This window comes from Sphaeramia orbicularis, chromosome 11, assembly GCF_902148855.1.
Source record: "Sphaeramia orbicularis chromosome 11, fSphaOr1.1, whole genome shotgun sequence".
In the NCBI taxonomy this organism is placed as follows: Eukaryota; Metazoa; Chordata; class Actinopteri; order Kurtiformes; family Apogonidae; genus Sphaeramia; species Sphaeramia orbicularis.
Genome location: NC_043967.1, coordinates 2034811 through 2046874, shown reverse-complemented (window position 1 = coordinate 2046874; position 12064 = coordinate 2034811). Strand labels below are relative to the sequence as shown.

The window sequence follows — 12064 nt, the reverse complement described above, 5'->3', positions numbered from 1 at the left end:
TACCCTTTTTTAAACATCGTCCTAATTAAATCATCCGATTTTGATTTAAAATCAATTAATCATGCAGCCCTAACTGCCCCCATCATTATTATTTATTTATATAGGGTGACCCAACATCCTCTTTTGCCCAGACATGCCCTCTTTACACGTCCTGTCTGGAGCATCTGGGTGGGGTTTATTAACTAGCAAAAATGTCTGGTTGTCACGATTCTTTACATTGATCTTTGAGACTAATTTGCAAGATTCTGAACAATGCAACCAAACAATTTCCCGATGTAAAATGTAGCCCTAAAAGAAAAAACATAATCCAGACAATTTAGCCCAAAGAACCTTCCAATGCCCCCTTTAACAAATGTCCTGCCCCCTCAAATTTAAGTTTTCGAAGGTTGGGAAAAAGAAACTGAGCTGCACTACAGCAGAAGACTTAAGTTTCACTCACACTTTTTGTACGGTTGTATGGTGTGCACGTAAACCCCCTGATTCCATGATCTCTCTGCTTTGTCGGATTGTCAATACATTCTAATCCTTCATGATCTAATATCGTCATATTGCACACCCCTCCTCTGCTATATATAAATCTATCTATGATAATTATTAGACAGTCAATATGAACTCAATTTGAGCTACATCGACCTGACAGTTGCAGAATAATGGTCAGAGAACCAATTTTTCCCCACAAAACTCCACCTAGTGAATGAAAATGACATCATATAAACTCTGGATGGTAACAAGAAAATGGAAGCATTTCTGCTGGTAAGGTTTTGCCATGGCGCAGCGCCACAGCAAAATCCTTGCCACCACACCATACATTTCATACAAAAAAATCATCACCATGGCATTAGCCGTATTATACATATGTATAATATATAATAGGCCAGGACAAATGTCCTGCCCCCTCAAATGAAAGTTTGCGAAGCTTCAAGAGGTAGGGAAAAGATAAATGAGCCTTAAGTTTCACTTTCACTTCTGTGGGGGCATGGTCCGCACCGCCAAGTAACCCCATAGTATTATAAGTAGGACGGAAACCGGCCAAGCACCTCCCCCACCCCCGGATTACACACCACCACATCAACAGATCAATTCCACAGGAAACACTGAATGGACATTTGTAAGACAAGTTATGTGTTACTTTGTTTGCCTGCTTAACTGTCCTGTGTTGCAGAACTGTGATCAGCTTGACTGGGTCCACCTGCTGGAAGTGAAGGGCTGGGCCTGTATAAAGGGCTCAGTTCCTGCTGCTCTCTTGCTCCTCACTTTTTTCCTCAGCTCACCAGCAGACCACACAGCTTTCTGCTGTTTGTTTGTTTTTTCTTGTTCTCTTTTTTCATTAATAAATCACTTCTTTTTTGCATTTAGTCTGGTTTTGTGTCCTCCTTTATGTTATGACTCTGAGCCGGTCATAACAGACAATCAGTATGAACCAAATTTGATCTCAATCAGCCTATTAGCCTATTGCTTGATTTATGTCCAAAAAAAACTGATTTTCAACTAAAGCATTTGGATGACTTGTAATATTCATAGAGAAGCTGAAATCGATCAAGTTCTTCAAACTAGGGGTCCACTATGTCGGTTATCAAGGGATAAGAAATCCCAAAAAATCTGTCCTAGTTTCACATAAAGGATATTCAGCGGCGGCATTCGAGGTAAAACCATTATATCCCCAAAATCGAGTTTTGGGGATATCATGACTGTAACTCTGTCACTGTTGAGCAAGCAAAAAAGTTCCAAATTCCACTGGAAGAAAAGACTTTGTGCTTTCCAGTGATATACAGGTTACTATGGTAGTGAAAGGTACTGACCCACAGCAGCCTGTGAATGTGGGGATGAATGGAACTGTCCATCGACATAATATAGGATTACACAGTTTGGGCTTCTTTTTTTTTTTAATCACTGATTTCTTTGTTGTGTTTTGTCTTTACAAGGTTTGCTGTGTTTTTCTCCATTCAGGTACTCTAAAGTCGGTAGTATTCTGTAATGGAAACTGTCTCCATGAATAGTATCTGGTACCAGAGTTGAGTCGAGTTGAGCCAAACCGGTTCCACATAGTGGAAACGCGGCATTGATGGGTCAATAGGATACATTTCTTTGACACCAATACATAATAACAGCATTCATAGGTTGAACTAAAATCTTGCCTTTAACATTGGGGTATGTGATATGACAGTATTAGATTGTGAAGGATTAGAACGTATCGATGATATCACCATCACTCTTATGGGAAACAGGAAAGACAGTTATCTGAGGAATAATCATTTCATCACATAAGAAACAACAGCAACAGGAACAAGAAACCACCTTACAAACAAAAATCAAACACTTAGGTAAGACATGAATAAACCAGCAATCCCTGTGAACATAAACAAAATGAATTCGCTCAACTTAAAACCCATTTGGAAAGCATCATATACAAGAAAACACAATTCATAATTCAACAACTCAAACATGAAAACTTTCAGTACAGTAACAAATAAAGTAAATATTTGGGTAATCTATTTCAACACAAATAAGAAAAAGCAATAATCCCATCTATACTCAATTCTACAGGTACGGTCACACATAATCCACAAGAAATCAACAATATATTTCATACATTTTATAGCAACCTTTACTCTTCAAATAACAAGTCAAACTGCCAAACAGAAATAGACACAACTTTAAGCAATCTGGACCTACCAACAATACCATCAGATTTAGCCCACTTTTTAGACTCACCAATCAGCCCCAAAGAACTAGGCTACATAAAGCTCTGCTCAAAATTCCAAATAATAAATCACCTGGACTAGACAGACTTCCTGCAGAATTCTACAAACTGGAATGTATTATCACCACTATTCTCCAGTGTAACTATAGAAATAAAAACTACGTCCATTATACCCCCCATGTGAACACCGCCATAATGACATTGCTGTTAAAACTCAATAAGGGCCCAACACACGCCTCCAGTTATCGTCCCCTCTCATTAATTAATACAGATCTCAAAATAATTACAAACACCTTAGCAACAAGAATGGAAACAGCCATTCCAATCATAATCCATCCCGACCAGACAGGCTTCATTGAAAATAGACACGCTTCAGACAATATTCGTAGACTTTAATTTGATCAATGCAGCATAGTAAAAACACAACAAAAGCATTATTGTACCACTGGATGCAGAAAAAGCCTTTGATAAAGTACACTGGACTTTTTTATTTTCCACCCTCCACAGGTTTGGCTTTGGAGAGTCATTCATCCACTGGATAAAAACACTGCACACTTCACCTGGGGCCACAGTTATCACAAACAGGATCACCTCACCAAGCTTCACACTCCACCAGGGAACCAGGCAAGGATGTCCACTCTACCTATCCCTTTTGGCAGTTTTCATCGAACCACTCGCCACAGCCATATGACAGAACAATAAAATCAAAGGAATACAGTATACTAATTCAGAACATAAGATGAGCTTATACGTGAACGATTTATTATTACCTCGACAAATAAGGATGTAATGATTACCGGTATAATGATAAATCGATGTAAAATTTCCGACAGTTAGTATTACCGTTTAAATTCTAATTATCATGAAAACCATGTTCAATTACCGCACTTTGAAAATCATGGTAATACTGCTCATTTCCTGGAGAAGCAGCAGCACTCCAGATGTGCCTGAGCAGTTTGCAATGTTTGGCCTCAGAAAATCTGGCTGAAGGCGCCTGCATGGACAGAGCTCAGGAGATTCTGGGATAGTGGGCTCCCACACGGACCCGGTCCGTCCAAGCACGCCTGGACCAGGTCCGTCCGAACGCCGGTCCAAGTGCACAGAGAGACAGACAGAAGCAGAGAGAGAGAGAGAGAGAGAGAGAGAGAGAGAGAGAGAGAGAGAGAGAGAGAGAGAGAGAGAGAGAGAGGGACAGAGAGAGAGGGAGAGGCAGACAGAGAGAGAGAGAGAGACAGAGAGAGACAGAGAGAGAGGGAGAGAGAGAGAGGGACAGAGAGAGAGGGAGAGGCAGACAGAGAGAGAGAGACACAGAGAGACAGAGAGAGAGGGAGAGAGGCAGACAGAGAGAGAGAGAAAGAGAGAGAGAAGCAGAGAGAGAGACAGACAGAGAGAGAGAGGGACAGAAAGAGAGGGAGAGAGAGACAGGGAGAGAGAGAGACATAGAGAGAGAGACAGAGAGAGAGGGAGAGAGAGAGAGAGAGGGCCAGAGAGAGAGGGAGAGAGACAGAGAGAGGGAGAGAGACAGAGTGAGAGAGAGGCAGAGAGAGAGAGACAGAAAGAGAGGGAGAGAGAGAGAGGCAGAGAGAGAGAGACAGAAAGAGAGGGAGAGAGAGAGAGGCAGAGAGAGAGGGAGAAAGAGAGACAGAGAGAGAGAGAGAAAGGGAGGGGGGGGGCCTGGTCTGCGCTCATGGACCTGGGCCGTGCTGGTGTTAACCCCTCCCTCTGGCTGCTTCAGATCCTCACCTGACAGAGAAACGGTCTTAATACAGATACTTAAAGGCGCCCATACACTGTGCGATTATTTCGATCGTTGCACGCAGCTCCATCTCAAACTGTGCGAATCAGTCGTACAGTCAGGCTCACGATTCATGTTCTCACACTGCACGGACCGACGCTCGTATGCGACCTGACTGCTCACACTGTAGGACCATATACCACAGGACGCACGAAACGTTTGAGTGTTGTATCCGGAAATACAACGTTAAAATACCAAGGAATCCGTGAAAGTGCATAGACGATTGTGTATTGGCGTGAGTCATGAAATGGTAGTGCTAAACAAAAACCAACGAGCTGCTTTGGTAATATGTGCCATTATCTGCGGGGAATCAAAAAAGAAGAAAAGACAACGATGTGTTTGGTGCAGGCATTGGTTGGCCAGACGTGGACAGTATGGGCTGTCATCCTACAGCAAAGAGAACTAGAGGTAAGCTGCAAAAGCTAAACTGCACTAGGACAATAGCCAGCTACTGTTAGCTTGTACGCTACTGTACGCGTCTGTGTTCGCGCATGCACAGTGTGAGAATTTGAGGCCCATCGGCTCGTGGCACTGCTTTGACAGTACGATATACTCACGAGGAGCGAGCAGGATTTCAAACAGCTCCGTTTTCCTTGCGAACACACGATTGCTGGTCGTGAGGTGGTCGTGAGGTGCTAATCGCTTCTCTTTACCCCATGTACACTGCACGAAGCACGACACACGATTAAAGGCACATCTGGCCCGATCCCAGAAATAGTCGCACGACTGAGAAATCGTCTCTAAACTCGCACAGTGTAAGGCCGCCTTAAAACAACTCATGTCAGTTCAAACAGGGCCCAAATGAATGAGCTTCAGCTTTTCAAGGACACATGATATGTATAAAAACCAAAGGACAGGAGGCTTTACGAACTGAAGGACATTCAACAGAAATCCAGTGACTGACCTCCAGAGGAACTGGACCATATGACACTGTTGTGGTTTGTCTGTCACTCACCAGGAGTAAACCACTGACCAGTCTGGATCAGATCACCCTAACATGTTTTAAAATCCTCATTCTTTCAGAATATTTACATTTGTTCATTAAACAGCTCAGGAAAATATGATTGTTTCACTTTCTGTTTGTGTGTGTACAATGGTGTATACATGTGACATTGTGAATGATTTGATCTGGAAAATGGTCAAACAAGGCCCACTATCACCTGTCCAACTACTTTTGTTCCCACTCCAAAAAAAAAAAAAAAAACACTCAGGAATCGATAGAAGAATTGATAAAGAATTGGACTGGTAAGCAGAATGGACAATGGCACTGATATTGATAAAATCCTATCAATTCCTACCCCTGGTGCAGATATCTCTTATGGCCATAAGGTGCCATCTTTAATGCACCTTTGTACGTTTGATGTTTGCATCTTAATATTTTAATGCTTCTGCCAACAGAAAGTAAACTGTGCATGTTATTACCTCCGCCAAGGAGGTTATGTTTTTGCCAGGGTTTGTTTGTCTGTCTGTCTGTCTGTCTGTCTGTCCGTTAGTGTGCAACATAACTCAAAAAGTTATGGACAGATTTTGATGAAATTTTCAGGGTTTGTTGGAAATGGGATAAGGAAGAAATGATTAAATTTTGGTGGTGATTGGGGGTGGGGGGGCCCCGGGGGGGCCACTGATCAGCCTTGGCGGAGGTCTGCGCTCTCCGAGTGCTTCTAGATTTATTTGTTTTTTTTTTCAAAATACAACTTGGTTACATTATTTCAGCGTGTGTATAAGTACTTTGTGAACATTTTGAGCACATATCAACAATACCATGATAATAATGATAACCGTGACAATTTTGGTCACAGTAACTGTGATATGAAATTTTCATATCCATACATCCCTATCTATAAAATCCTTTCACATCACTACAAGAAACATTCAAAATAAATCAACAACTTCTCCAAAATCACACTATAAAACTAGAAAAGCACTCTGAGAGTGCGGACCTCCGCCAAGCGCAAAAATTCCCCACATAATCGGTGATACAAATCCTACATTTATTTTTTTAAAATTATGTATGGTTTCTACTCCATCAAAAAAGCTTGGTATGTGCCCCCCCCCCCGGGGGGGGGGGGGGGGGGGTCTGTCATTGTCAACTACAGCACAGTTACAGTTTGCTTCCTAACTGTTTATTCAATGAAAATGCCAGGCCTTTATAGCTGAGTGCTAAGAAATATAATATATTACACCATGTACTTGATCTCATTTGGCAAAAATCTGCCTTCTGGATCAGATCTGGATCAGCCTTTGAAATGTGATAGAGGACCCCATTGTCAATTCCTGAGTGAATTTCATGAGTTTTGGTCAGTAATTAAGCGAGATATTGGAAATGAAAATTTTGGCCCCATTTACCACAATGTTAACGAAAATTTCAAAGTGATCCAGAATCCAGGATTTCTTCCGGAGCACTCGGAGAGCGCAGACCTCCGCCAAGGCTGATCAGTGGCCCCCCCGGGGCCCCCCCACCCCCAATCACCCCCAAAAGTTAATCATTTCTTCCTTATCCCATTTCCAACAAACCCTGAAAATTTCATCAAAATCTGTCCATAACTTTTTGAGTTATGTTGCACACTAACGGACAGACAAACAAACAGACAGACAAACAAACCCTGGCAAAAACAGAACCTCCTTGGCGGCGGTAATAAACTGGAACAAATCCACTATTCTACCTTTGACTGGGGATGCCTGGGATTCTGCAGCCCAAGATCCCTCTCTTCCACTCCACATTGGTAATATCAAGAACTTAGGCGTTAATATTTCCTCCAGGCTGTCAGAGTTGTTTAACTTCAACTACACTCCTCTGCTGAAAAACATGGAGGATGATTTTAAACGCTGGACTAAGTTACCGCTGATTCTTATTGGACGTATGGCAACAGTTAAAAACATAACATGCACACACTTGAAAACCCTCAGCCTGACTTATTAAGCACATTACTGCCACCCAGTGGCCTGACTTATCAGTGCATGGCAAAATTTTTGGACAGACGGCCGGCCAGGCGGCCGAACCAACTGATGACAATACCCTGCAGCCAGTGTGGCCAAGGGTAATGAAAACCCTTCCACAAATTAATTGCCTATTTTCATTACTTCCCACTACCCCAACAGACAACTGGTTTCAAACATTAAACTCTTTAACAACTCGATTCTACTGGAAAAATAAAAAAACAAGAATCTTACTGTCAACATTACAGAGGACAAAACCACAGGGTGGCCTTGAAGTACCAAAATTTCTTTATTACTTCTTGTCAAATCTGCTACAATATTAATTCAAATGGATCTATTAGGATAATTATAGTACATCATGGTTACAGATAGAACAAAATCAATGTAAAACAAGAAAAGCACTTGGAGAGCGCAGACCTCCGCCAAGACAGACCTGCCTCCCCTTCCATCCCCACCAAAATTTAATAATTTCTTCCTTGTGCCAGTATCAGCATTTCCTGAAAATTTCATGAAAATCCGTCTATAACTTTTTGAGTTATCTTGTTAAACAAACAAACAAACACGCAAAAACGCACACAAACACACAAAGCAAAGCGATCACAATACCTCCTGGCGGGGGTAAAAACTATTTCACTCACAGACCTCCTATTCCTACCACAATCAATCAGGAAACAGGACTACTACAAGAACATCTCAATCTCCTCAACTCTGACAGCCTGGTGGAAAGCCCACAAAATCACCAAATCATCACTGGCACCATGTAGGCTCACCCCAATTTGGCACAACCCAGACTTCCAGCTGTACAACACCCCCGTTCATTTTTCATCATGGAAACACAAAGGCATCACTCACCTCCACCACTTATTTGAAACCAGTTCATATCATTTAATACACTCATCCAGAGGTATGGGGTTGGGAGAGACCAATGCCTACAATACCAACGACTAAAATCCATTATTAAATCTAAAATCAACATATCCAACAAAATACTACAGCCTTCCCAATTAAGTAATAATAGTGATAAAATCTTCACTGAATTGAAGAAATCTTTAAAATTACAACCCCCCCAAAAAATTATTTCTAAAATTTATAAACTTTTTTCCATGTCAGAAACCTCCATAACACTCCCAACCAAAAAAAAGGGAAAAGGACCTGGCTCTACCTCCCATGCATATCCTTCACCCCACCCCTTGGTTGCAAATTTTGCCACATTTTTATTACATGGAACCAGCTCAACTGAACTCAACTCGGGTACCAGATACTATTCCCGGAAACCGTTTCCATTACAGGATACAACTGACTTTAGTGCACCTGGACATCATAATGACACGGCACGTAACTTCCGTGATGTCTGCTCAGAGAGTTGCCAATAAACTTGCTCATTGCCCCGTCAAGCTCACGCTGAATTTTTTCATCAGCCACCAAGGACAGAAATATCTGAACCTCCTCGACTGACCACAGTGTAGTTTTGTGGGCTACCATCACGTAGATCAACCTACCAGTATAACTGTAAACTTCCAAAACTTTTTTTTTAATGGGGGGTTCCACATTGATGATGCAATGACACAGAGATAACTCTCTGACCCATCAGTGGTCTGCAGTGTTTACACATCCCGTTTTTAGTATCTCTTCACCTGTTTTGGAACCTTGGCCAAGCAGATACCAAAAAACTAGCACCGAGTACCAGATTCCAGGTTCTTTTATGTAATGGAAAAACAAAAAGGCCAAGTCGAATCGAGCCAGTACCACGTAGTGTAAACGCGGCATTTGTTTTTGGGGGGAAGGTGGGAAATAACGAGGTGAGTCCTCCATGTCCTCCACATACAGGTCTGTCACATTACTCTTAGAATAACGTATGGTAACACTATGGACCTGTTCAATAAGCTGAAGAGACAGCATCCAGACAGTATGAGAGTCAAACTGAACTAGAAGACCAGCCACACCACAGCCAGAGGCAACAGGTAGAATTAAACAGAAGCAAACAAGTTTAACGCAAGCAATTAGTAAAGGCACTCTTTATGAGAAGAGAAGCAAGTACGTTCCACATTGATACTTTTTTAGAGTGGCTGGAGTAACTGAAAACCAGGGTTATCCAAGTAAATATTGATTTCTGCATTTATAAAAAAAATTTATGAATAAAATGAACTTAATTTCTTTGCGTTTCTGAGGTCTAACAACACTACATTTTGATGTTTTATTTATTTTCTGAAAATGCATTAGAACACTGTTATTTGGAATAAACAAGGTTTTTTAAGGACACAAACACTAGATGCATAGAACAAGATAATGAGGATAATTTGAGGTCATGTCAAAATGCTCTGACTGTCTGTTTATGATGATTTGTTGTAGTATTAACAGTTGCAACAATCAAGCAAATTACAGCAACATACATGGGAAAGAATTTTTTTTTTTGGTGACATGATACATCTGAATAAACAATAAGGAAACCTTCAACATAAAGGTGCCCTAGTTAGTTAGTACCTTAACGTCACTGGTTAAAAATTCCCTTGTGTCCAGCACATTGTAATTCGGGTTGTCAAAGAGGACAGGAGACTTCTACATCTACATCTCCTTGCCTGTGTTTTCAGTTGTAGAAAATCTACAATGTGATTAACAAATTTTGTCTGATCACAGGTGTTATCAGACTGTTGGAGGGTTAAATATGTGATTGACAGCTGGAATTACAGCTGTTAGGGTTCCTTCAAATGGAACCTGGATGCCATTCTGCTGTTCTAATCCACATCTCTACATGTTGGCTTGGGGAAGTAGCTCCACTTTCCTTAAAAGCTTTTAACAACATTAGGTTCATCTGTATCTATTATAGTCCTCTGATTTGGTCTAAGATGAGAGAATTGCAAAAGGATGGTGTGTATTTTTGAAGTCTGCCGTTTTTTCCTCCTGATTTGTCTTGCAGCGTTATGTTAAGGTACTAATACTACTGTAACAATACTCCATTAAAAGACACATATAACCTCAGCATTGAAAATGTTACTTAAGTCAAACATATGCAATTGATCAAATGTCAGTATCAACTGCAAAGTCAACCCGTGCAATTATATAACCATAAAATACTGTATACAAGGGTCATGTGTGTCTGTGGTGACACTTTGAATTAAATGACACTAAACACAAGGATGTCCTGTCTTAAACCAGTAAAACTTCACTATTTTAAGACGTTTAGATTGTAGGTCTGAGTTGGAAAAATACACATTACAAAAGTAGGCTATATTTTCCTTGATGACCAAACAAACATAGCTAAAACGTTCCATGACTTTTTCAATAAATCTTGCTTATTATAATATAATAGGGAAAATGTGACTTTAAACTTAATGCAGGAACAGGATGATACCATGTGACTTTTATACTGTTGTACATTACACTTTAGCTTACATTATACATTAGCTCTTGCGTTTAATGCAACAGCAGGATTTTTTTTCTTTATAGTGGTCGGTTTGGTTTTACTGGGGTGAAACTCATTTAAACTACTAAGTAAATTATGTAAGAACTAATGTTTACTTCCATTATGGATTAATGCGCTGACTATGTTTCACAGTTAATCTAATGGATACTTGATTTAGAAAAGAAAAAAAAAATTCCTGAAAACTCTGGGCAACACTTTATCAAAAACATAAAATGAAAACACAATCACATGCGGGAAAGTCCATCTACTGTTTACAATATACACCTGGCTAATCAACGTTAGCCTCCAAGCTAACCAAATCAGGTTTGGCTAGCAGGAAGCTATTGCCCAACTTTAATCGCCCAAAGAGTTGCGATAAATGGAGATATTTAGGTTTTTGTTTGCTTGCTAGTTACCGTAATGTTTCTAAGTTGTCCTTAAAGGCAAAAAAGATTACTATGCCGTAATTGTTGCCTTTTTTGTTTCCGTTAGATTTTGACCTGGAGAAATTACAGGCTAACTATTAAAGCTGCAAACTGCTAGCTTCACGGCTGCATCGAAGAGGAAGTTCTGCTCTGATAACACTGACAGGAACTTCCATGTGCGCCCAAAGCTCGCCCTTTTCTCCACTCACACTCTTAAATGTCCTCTGCTCAGCTTTTATTTACAGTAGTTTGATGTGTTGCTTCCATTTACCTGAGCGCCGTAGTGCCAATAGTGTTGGACAAACTTCGCCAGGCTGCTTCTGCTGCTCCTTCCATTCCCCAGTGAGTCCGAAGCTCAGCACACACAAACAAAACACAAACAACAGGCACACTTCCGCTCACAAAGCCTGCCTTTTCACAATAAGATGACATAAGTTCACATACGACTTTTGTTTTTTTAATTGGCACAAAGCAAATTTACATAACAAGAATGGGAGAAATATTACTGAAGAGTAATATAGAAATACAGTTGGAGACATGGTGGAATGGTTAAACACAACTATGACAACCATCTGAAACAAAAATAAACAAAATAATTAAGACATTTGAAATGTAACGAAAATATTGAAACAGAAATGTAAATAAATAAATAAACCTAACTGGACAATACAGCACAAAGGACTAAGGCAAGATACAATTAAAACAGCAAGGACTTAGATAAACTAAAATAAAGTTTTCTGGCTTTTTTTTTTGTTGTTGACATATTTACAACATACTGAAAAGATGTGTAATACTTAATAAAATCA

At 40.4% G+C, this 12064-nt stretch overlaps 1 protein-coding gene across 2 annotated transcripts in view; it reads right to left on the bottom strand.

The window, feature by feature from the left end:
• rnf19a (ring finger protein 19A, RBR E3 ubiquitin protein ligase) overlaps window positions 1-11628 on the bottom strand; it is a 49676-nt gene extending 38048 nt beyond the window's left edge. Inside the window, exon 1 of one of the 2 annotated variants that reach the window (XM_030146690.1) lies at window positions 11530-11628. The gene's annotated coding sequence lies outside the window, so the exon portion shown is untranslated. The remainder of the gene's footprint in view (window positions 1-11529) is intronic. The other variant, XM_030146691.1, reaches the window with a different exon arrangement.
• Between the last annotated feature and the right edge of the window lie 436 nt (window positions 11629-12064).